At 36.8% G+C, this 10,484-nt stretch overlaps 1 pseudogene; it reads left to right on the forward strand.

Moving 5' to 3' along the window:
• Window positions 1–2,156: 2,156 nt before the first annotated feature.
• On the forward strand, window positions 2,157–5,136 carry LOC114721331 (tryptophan synthase beta chain 1-like; annotated as a pseudogene).
• The last annotated feature ends 5,348 nt before the right edge of the window (window positions 5,137–10,484 follow it).

Genomic DNA, 10,484 nt, shown 5'->3' on the forward strand with positions numbered 1-10,484 from the left:
CTCTCACCCTTCATTTCACTATTTATGTACTGTCTCTGGTTCTTGATATAAAAGCTACTATGAGATTAGATTTGATTCTAAATATAGGACCTTAATCCACATTGTCTTCTATCTTTTTCAAAATATCCCTATTGATTGTGATGGGTTCCCACCAAGGGAAAAAATTTGGTCATCCAATCCACACGATTGAATTAAGAAGATAGTTTAATTTTATTAATATTTATAAATTAGTTATTTTCCATAACTAATATTCCGTTATTTCATTAGCAGAACGTAATTGACAGATATTTATTTGCCCATAATGTAGAAAAGATAAGATTATTTGCACAATACTCAATTAAGAAAGTTATATCGATTTCGGCTATAAAACAAAAAAGGAAGTTATGTCGATTTAAAAAAGTGAATAGGGTATGTGATAAATAAATATTATGCTCGATATATTGGGAATAACATACTAACTATTGTATGGGGTGCACGTGTGTATACACGCACAAATGTATAAATTAAAATGTTTCTTATCAAATTTAAAGGTTCAAAATCAAAGTTACTTATATAGGGAGAGTGACAGTTAAATCCAAAAGAATAGTTAATTACAGCTAGCTACTTGATAAAAATTTTTGAAAAATAAATTGCACATATCGAATCAAAACAACTGCAATTTCAGGAGTTTTGATTTAAAAGAAAATATTTAAGTTTATAATGTAATTTTCACTTTCCAACTACTCATGTGTCATAAAAATTTACTTGTCTAGCTGTCACCAATTAATCTTTTGGCTCTTTCTCACTTACTTATACATGCATGACTCAGTATTTGTTATGTGTAATTTAGTCCATCGTTATCATCATATAGTCTTGCCAGCCCGCCTAGAGGCTTACATAAAACGCATAGACTGGTTGTGTGATAAAGTTTTATGAAGTATGTGATAAATAATATTACGTTCGGTAATTCATATAAAAATTAAATAACTAATTTAAAGATATTAAAAAATTGGGTAAGTTGATTAGTTATCACAAATATATGTCAACCTCCTTTAAACTATCCTCTTTAATTATATGTATTGAAATATGGTAAGAACCTCTTACAATTCAAAGGGATTTTGGGGGGGGGGGGCAGAAAAAGTAGGTTAAAAGCTTATGTTTAAGGCCAAATCTAACTACCCTACTAACTTTTATACTAAGAACTAGAAGTATCATATTATTCTCCACTAGGATAAAACAACATAGACTAATTGTAGTCACAGGCAAAAAAAGACATAGACTCATTGTATATATGGGAGTTGTATATTTAATTTGCACAAACGTCAGATTAAAAAATGAAAATTCTTATTAAAATTCAAAAAACTTGGGTTAATATTATCTTAATCCATAAAATTCGGCCTAATTTTGGTTTAATCTCTAAAATTTGAAATCTTGTTAGGGAGCAAAAATACTATTATGAGAACCCAAAAAAAAATCTCTAGGTAGGTTAAAATGAAGTTAAACCTCAAGTACCAAAACCACTGATTTTAAATTTTAGAAATAGAAAAAAAAACCAGGTAAAATTTTAAAGATTAAAAATAGTATTGATTCAAAACAAATTTCAAATCAAATCCAAATATTAAAAAGTTATAACTAGCTCATACATGACTCATCAAACTTAACAATATAATATAGCATCTAGAGCTTCGTTATGACGTGTAAGTTTGTCTATCATCATGGGTTTGAACTATCACATCCGATTCTAATTATAAGATTTTGTTTGTAAATTATAAATGATGTTTTATAATTAGGAGTGAAAGTAGTACAACCTAAAATCTCACATATCAAAGTGCTTTATTGAAACCAACACATGATATAAACGTGTCCCATCCCTAACATTAATTATATTTAATAATATTTTGTCAACTTTCAAACTCGACCCTTCACTATATAAAGGTGGATCCAAGGATGTTCATTTCAACACAACATCCATATTTTTCTCTCAACTCTCTAATCCTCTCCCATTATCCAATACGCGCACACAAAACCCGCAAATGGCATCCAAACTTCATGGTTCTGTGGTTAGTAGCCAAAAGAATGCCTTCATCAGTAATAGTGAGAAATTAACAGATAAGAGAACAGTGGCCAAAATGCGGATCTTGGCAAGGGCTCAGGCTCAAACTGCTGTCGTAACTACTCCTCAGGAAAGTTTGAGGAAGTCTAAGTTGCCTGAATTGATGACCTCTTCAGTGGTCTCCAGCAAGAGGCCTTTCTTCTTGGAAAGATCCCTTCAGGTCCAAAATACCCAACCCAATTCAGCTGGAAAGTATGGCAAATTTGGAGGCAAGTTTGTATGTGAGACTCTTATTGCTTGTCTCGACCAGCTCGAAGCTGAGTTTGCAGAAGTTCTTCACGATGAACACTTTCAGGTTAGTAAATTCTTATATCCTATTTATAATTATCTAATGAAACTGCCAGGAGCACAAGTTTGAAATATTATATTCATGATATATCAGTCTTGCTAGTCTAACAATGAAGATGTATTGTGTGTGTTTGTGTGTGTAGGAAGAGCTAGAGAAGGCACTCAGAGACTACGTAGGGAGAGAAACACCTCTGTATCATGCTCGGAGGTTGACAGAGTTCTACAAGAGCAAAAATGGCGGCGAAGGGGCTGAGATATTCCTCAAGAGAGAAGACCTTTGCCACGTGGGCTCTCACAAGATGAACAACGCTATTGCTCAGGCCATGATCGCCAAGCGCATCGGCCGGAAACTCGTCGTGACAGCCACCGCCTCCGGCCACCATGGGATAGCTACAGCGTCCGCATGCGCAAAACTCGGATTGGATTGCAAAATCTTCATGGCCGCTAAAGACATGGAACAACAACAATCCAATGTTCACTCGATGAATTTGTTGGGTGCTCAGGTACGTACTAATTAAATACTAACTGTTCATAATTTAAAAAGGGAGAATTACAATTAAATTTCAAAAAGAAAAAATAATTATTAAAAAGGCTCAATACCAAAATCAACCTCAACCTCAACCTCATCCTCAAGAGCCTATAATGATAAGCTTTAAAACAGGCAATGATAATTTTTAGAACTTATTTTGTAATTATTTTTCTTTCTTAGCATTTAATTGTAATTCTCGCTTTAAAAAACTCAGTACTTTAGTTGTGTAGGAGGAAAATGGAGGGGAGAGAGAGGACAAATTTTAATAAGCTTGTTTTAAAAAAATTGAAGAAGTAGGATTATCAAATCTTGATAAAGAGAAAATATAAGATAAAAGAGTGATTAAAATTAATTAAAAAGGCTTAACCCCACTTCTTCAATTTTTCAAAACGATCTCATTAAAATTTCCCCTATCATTGTCTCTGTTTCCCTAGAATGTCTGTTTGGTACGAGAGAATTGGAGAGGAAGGGAAGGGATCGAGAAAAAAATTTAATAAATTTGATTTAAAAAATTAAGAGTTTTTAATTTATTTTTCTTACACTTTTACGTTACATGTTTTCTTTATGAAAATTTTATAAGCTCATTTTTTCAATTTTACAAATTTAGTCTATTAAAATTTTTTCTCCTATCTTTTTCCGTCCGATTCCCTCGTACCAAACATAGCTAAAAACGATGATATACAATCTTTTCCTGTATAATCAGATTGAAGGGGTTTAACGGGCAATTCAAAGATGCAGCATCAGAGGCCATGAGGAGTTGGATAGAAAAGATGGAAGAAAGCTATCACATGACGGGGACAGCGGTGGGACCCCACCCATGTCCCACCATGGTCCGACACTTCCAGTCGGTAATCGGGAGAGAAACGAGGAGGCAAGCTCTGGAAAAATGGGGAGGCAAACCTGACGTGCTGGTGGCGTGCATGGGGACAGGGTCTAACGCGCTGGGGTTTTTTCACGAGTTCATCGGAGATTTGGACGTGAGGTTGGTCGGAGCAGAGGCCGGAGGTTTTGGGTTGGAGAGTGGACGACACGCGTCGACTTTGAGCAAGGGAGAAGTGGGCGTTTATCATGGAGCCATGAGCTATCTTCTTCAGGACGACGATGGCCAGACTATTGAACCATACTCCATCGCCGTCGGGTAATTAAGTTCACCGGACGGCCAAAATAATAAACTTTAAACTTCCTTTAAATTTAACAAGAACTATATATAACAAAAAGATTCAAATTTCAAACTTTCTAACATGCCTGTCTTGTGAATAACCAGGATGCAGTACCCAGCGGTTGGTCCAGAGCTGAGCTTTCTGAAAGAAATAGGGCGTGCCGAGTTCTACTCAGTAACAGACCAAGAAGCTCTTGATGGTTTGCATTTATGCCGTTCTAAATCCTATTCTTATCCATGCACTGTAATACTTATTTCAACATGTATTTCAGATCACAATGAATGAATATGATAATCTATCAATATCTATGTAAGTATGTATTAGGGATCACAACACCTAACTTGATAGAAGCCTAAAGTAATTTGTTGGTATAATTTTACTCCCAGATAGCAATCAGCACCCAAAACTTAAGATACTCAGTGGGAGCTATTAGGAAAATAATTTAAAATACTTGATATGCTAATTTAGGGTTTTGAATTCTATTGAAAAAAATACTTCATGGTGATGAATGCTATTTAAGCCTATTACATAGATTCCAGCTTATTTGGTTGTGACTAAAAACTGAAAAGGGTGTGATATCTTAGATTTTGGATTCGGAATGAGCTTAAAATAGATAGACTATTAATTAAATTAGTAGAAATCTCATATATGTCCTAAAAGATATATGGTAACAAAGAAATTGTTTGTCGTTGCAGCATATGAAAGAGTGTGCAGATTGGAAGGGATATACGCATCGTTGGAGGCATCATATGCGTTTGGGATATTGGAGAAATTGTTTCCGACTTTACCAAAGGGAGGGAAGGTGGTTGTGAATTGTAGTGCCCGTGGAGATGAAGATGTGGACATAGTCTACAAACACAAGTTGTTTGATGGAGCACTTAATAAACGTACTATGGTTCAACAACAGGTTGAGGCCCACAACAAGAAGCAACAGAAGATGTGTGCCTTACGTTGAAATATATGTGTGTAGATTGGTGTGAAAATGAAAAATATATATATACACACATTCTTCTGGTCCTAAATATACTATGAAATAAGTCTTCTATTTAAAACCGAAGGTATATATGTATTGTAGTCTGCCTGAAGAAGGACACATAAACGTTGAACAAGAAGCTAGATATATATAAAAAGCAATCAATATCAAGCTAACAATGGCTACGAAAATTCTCTCTAAAAGCGGTGGTGGTGGTGGAGCGCCGGAAGACGGAGATCCGACCAAACGACGCCGGAGAAAATATAAAAAAGTGAGTAATGATACTGAGGATAACCTGGAAACTGAGAAGAGTCAAGAGAAAACTGAATCCTTCAAGGATAAGCTGGTTGGTTCTGAACAAGTGGCGGTTTCAAGTGATAAAGAGGGTAGCAGAGTGTTCGATGATGCATGGAATGACTACCTTGATAGCATCAAGGGCTATTTCATCAGAGAGGACAATGGACAAGACCAAACCGACGAGGATGACGAGGACTGTCTAACGCTCAAGGTACCCAGGGAAGACTACGAATGATGTTGTGCACTATGGAGGAAATCGCTTATTATCAAGCTCCTTGGGAAGAACATTCCTCTCTGGTTAATGAAATCCAACCTGGTGCGTCTGTGGAAGACTACACATCCTAATCGGACCAGAGACCAGACAATGGTTTTTATGTGGTATCTTTTGTTGGAAAGAGGAAAGAGGCACTGAAAATACTACTCTTTATTGACGAATATAGAAGCCTATATATAGGCCTACAATGACTTGGAGTCCACTCTATGACAAAAACTGAATATAATAATTAAAACAATGAAAGTGGGAAAGTGGGGGATATGAAACCGGATTACATGGGGGAATATTGGAAACTAACTTGACTTATTCAACTTTTCCAATTGCAAGTGACTTGGTCATTATATCTGCAACTTGCTCTTTTGTTCCACAACACTTCAATGCAATAACACCATATGCTACAAGATCATGAATGAAGTGGTGCCTGATGTCAATGTGCTTCATTCTGCCATGAAAAGCTGCATTCTTTATCATCGCAATGGCTGATTTGTTGTCACAATAAATCTCTGTTGCATCTTGTTGTGGTTGAAGAAAATCTGCCAATAATCTTCTAAGCCATACAGCTTGACAAGCTGCTGAAGTTATTGCTGCATACTCTACTTCAGATGAAGATAAAGCTACAGTATCTTGCTTTTTTGAGCTCCATGATATAGCACCTGAGCCAAGGGTAAAGACATACCCAGAAGTGCCCCTTCTATCATCAATAGAACCTGCCCAATCACTATCAGAGAAGCCAAATAGTTTGAAACTTGATACCTTAGAGTACCAAATTCCAAAATCAATAGTGCCTGCAACATAACGCATGATCCTCTTTATAGTTCCAAGATGGTGTTTTGTGGGATGATGCATGAACCTGGAAACAAGACTCACAGAATGTGCAATGTCAGGTCTTGTCTTACATAAATAATTCAAGCCACCTACCATACTCCTATACCACCTTTCATTCGCAGGTTTAGTACCATCTTCAGCTCTCAATTTTTCATTCACATTCATAGGAGAACGTGTCGTTTTACAGCCCAACATATGACATCGTTTGAGCAGATCTAGAGCATATTTTCTTTGAGAAATAAAAATACCATCAACACTTTGCTTCACTTCTAAACCAAGAAAATAATGCAATAATCCCAAATCTGACATCTCAAACTTCTGCATCATACTTGACTTAAAATCAACAATCATTTTCTTAGAAGATCCCATATAAATCATATCATCAACATAGAGGCATACCACTATAAAATCAGACTCACCATGCTGTTTCAAGTAAAGAGTGGGCTCATTATCACTCCTTTTAAATCCGTTTTCACGAAAATAGGAGTCAATTTTATGATACCATGCACGTGGGGCTTGTTTCAGGCCATACAAAGCCTTTTTCAGCTTATAAACCTTACTTTCTTGACCACTAACAACAAAACCTTCAGGTTGGGAAACATACACTTCCTCTTTCAATTCACCATTTAGGAAAGCATATTTAACATCAAATTGAAACACAGGCCATTTAAGTTGAGCAGCAAAAGATAGAAAAAGTCTCACCGTTTCAAAACGAGCTACAAGAGAGAAGGTTTCATTGAAACCAATACCCTGCTGTTGAGCATAACCTTTTACTACTAACCGTGCTTTGTGTTTTTGCACACTATTATCAGCATTATACTTGGTTCGAAAAACCCATTTAAGCCCAATTGGCTTCTTGCCTTCAGGAAGATCAACTAGCTCCCACGTATCATTTTTCTTGATACAATTCATTTCTTCGATCATTGCATTTCTCCAAACTTGCTCTTTTTCAGCATCCACATAAGACTCAGGATCTGAGACAAAGAGAGCATAATTACATGATTCATAAATGTCAATCAAAGATCGAACCTTTCTAGGAGGAGTTTCACTTGAGGAGCTAGTGAATGAACTTGCTGGTGAAGATGTAATTCTGTCAGCACTAGAAGGTGATGACTATGGTGTTTGTGAGCTACTACCACCTGATGTAGATAACTCTAAACCTGTTTGATTTGGTTCAGAGTTTCCTGCTTCAAAACTTATTGGAACAGAAACAGATTTGTCATTTACCTTGCTACTCCAATTCCAACTAACTTCTTCATTAAAAACAACATCCCTACTAATAATTATCTTGCCACTAACTGGATTATACAGCCTATAAGCTTTGGATTGCAGGCTATAACCAACAAAAATGCATTTTTCAGATTTTTCATCAAGTTTTTGACGAGATGATTTTACCAAAGCATAGGCTATACAACCAAAAACTTTTAAGTGGCTTACCCGGGGCTTTACACCTCTCCATGCTTCATAAGGTGTCATGTTAGGGATTGCTTTTGTAGGAGAAAGATTAAGCAAATACACTGCTGTAGCTACTGCTTCTGCCCAGAACTGATTGGGAAGCTCTCTGGCTTTCATCATGCTTCTAGCCATTTCAACCACAGTTCGATTCTTCCGTTCTGCAATGCCATTTTGCTCTGGCGTATGTGGTGAAGTGAGCTCCCTGCGAATACCATTTTCTTCACAAAAGCTAGCAAATTCATTAGAACAAAATTCTCCTCCTCTATCAGTACGCGAAACCTTTATGCAACAGTCACTTTGCTTCTCTACAAGAACTTTAAATTTCTTGAAATTTTCAAATGCTTCAAATTTTAATTTCAAGAAATAGACCCAGCACATTCTGCTATAATCATCAGTAAACAACAGAAAATACCGACTGCCATTCAAAGACTTAGTATTCATTGCCCACATAAATCTGCATGTATCAATTCAAGACATTGAGAAGCCCTCCAAAACTTCCCTATAGGAAAGGACTTTTTACTTTGTTTTCCCAAAACACAGCCTTCACAAAAATTAATAGCATCAATATTTGGCAGCCCAAAGACCATATCCTTTTTACTCAACAATTGCAACCCATTAAGATGCAAATGACCATATCGTAAATGCCATAAATCAAAACTAGTAACTTCTTTAATAGTCAAAACTCTTTTTTCAACAGAAGAAATGTCAAGCGGAAACATTCTATTTTTAGTCATGGGAACTTTTGCAATTGTTTGACCAGACTTCTTATCAAAAACATCACAACAGAAATCATCAAATGTGACTCTAAAGCCATTTTCCATCATTTGTCCCACACTCAATAAATTATTAGCCAAACTAGGCACAAGTAAAACATCATTCAACAACTTCTTTTTACCATGGTCATTATGAATAGCAATCATACCTCTACCTCCGACTTGAACTTGCTTATCATCACCAAGTCGAACATCAGATTTGTGTGATTCATCTAGCTCTTCAAACAATGAACGTGAGCTAGTCATATGATTGGAGCACCCGCTGTCAATAAACCATATATCTTTTGAAGATTGAGTGTTTGGGAATTGTGCCATAAACAAGGTCTCTCCCTCTGTCTCTGCAAAGTCAGCATGTTTTTTTTCACCTCTCTGCCCAACAGTCTACCTCCTTATGCCCAAGTTTCTTGCACCAATGACATTGAATAGAGCTTTTATGAGAAGCTCCAGATTGCTGCTTTGGCTCATTCGATTGACCGCGGCCTCTGCCTCTACCTCTTCCACGAAAACCACCTCTACCGTTTCCTCTCCTTGCAGACTCCCCCTTCACCTGAAAAGCCTGCTCTTCACTTTTCTCTTGAAATTGATTCATCCTGTCCTCATGAGCTTGCAAGGAACTCATTAATTCATCAAAAGAATACGTAGACATATCATGTGCCTCCTCAATTGCAGCAACAATAAATTAAAACGAGGAGTAAGAGTGCGCAGAATTTTTGTAACAATTATTTCATTAGCAATTTTTTCACCATAAGACCTCATCTTATTAACCACAGAACTAGCTCTAGATAAGTAATCTTGTACAGACTCACTCTTTTGCATTCGAAGATTCTCAAATTCCTGACGAAGTGATTGGAGTTTTACAGAGATTACCTTATCAGAGCCCTAAAACTCAGTCTTTAAAATCTGCCATGCCTCTTTAGTCGTCGCTGCAGATGCGATTCTGGAAAAGAGATTATCGTGCACAGCTTGTTGGAGGAAAAATAAAGCTTTTGCATCTCGCTTGCTATTTTCCTTCAAACGTTGCTGGTCTGTTTCTGACTCTGAAAAACCGTCCTCAACTAAGTCCCATAAATCTTGAGATCGAAAGAGGGTCTTCATTCTAATCGACCAAAACTCATACTTGTCCCCGTTGAAAATAGGAATCAATGGTTGGGAGTTTGTAGAAACTCCATTAGATGTTGTAGAGATATTGTTTGCTGCCATCGTCACTGTCACGTTATTCAGAGTTGCTCAAGCGGAAGACGCCTAGTTGGTTTGAAGAAAGATGAAGAGAAAGAAAAAAATAAAAGCTGCAGTGCGATTTCAATTTTTCTCTCTCTGTCGCTCTCTCACAGAAGGCTATTTCACTCTTGCTCACGGGAATATAATTTCACTCACTCACTGTTCGCTACCTCACGGGAATAAAGAAGATCGTCACTGCAGGAAAGAGATGCTGCGTTGCTCACTCTCAAGATTGACCACTCCAAGGCTCTGGTACCACGATTGTTGGAAAGAGGAAAGAGGCACTGAAAATACTACTCTTTATTGATGAATATAGAAGCCTATATATGGGCCTACAATGGCTTGGAGTCCACTCCATGACAAAAACTGAATATAATAATTAAAACAATGAAAGTGGGAAAGTGGGGGATATGAAACCGGATTACATGCGGGAATATTGGAAACTAACTTGACTTATTCAACTGATAAAATAATAATAAAATAAATCAGCTACATGCACGTGAAGCATCATTCAACATCTTTTGACGATGAAGACGATATGAATACTATCTATCAAGATAGGCCGTGGATGATCGCCGACCAGTACCTCATTGTTCAACA

The sequence above is a fragment of the Neltuma alba genome, unplaced genomic scaffold (genome assembly GCF_004799145.2).
Source record: "Neltuma alba isolate B1F8T4 unplaced genomic scaffold, ASM479914v2 tig00012028_pilon, whole genome shotgun sequence".
Taxonomy (NCBI): domain Eukaryota; kingdom Viridiplantae; phylum Streptophyta; class Magnoliopsida; order Fabales; family Fabaceae; genus Neltuma; species Neltuma alba.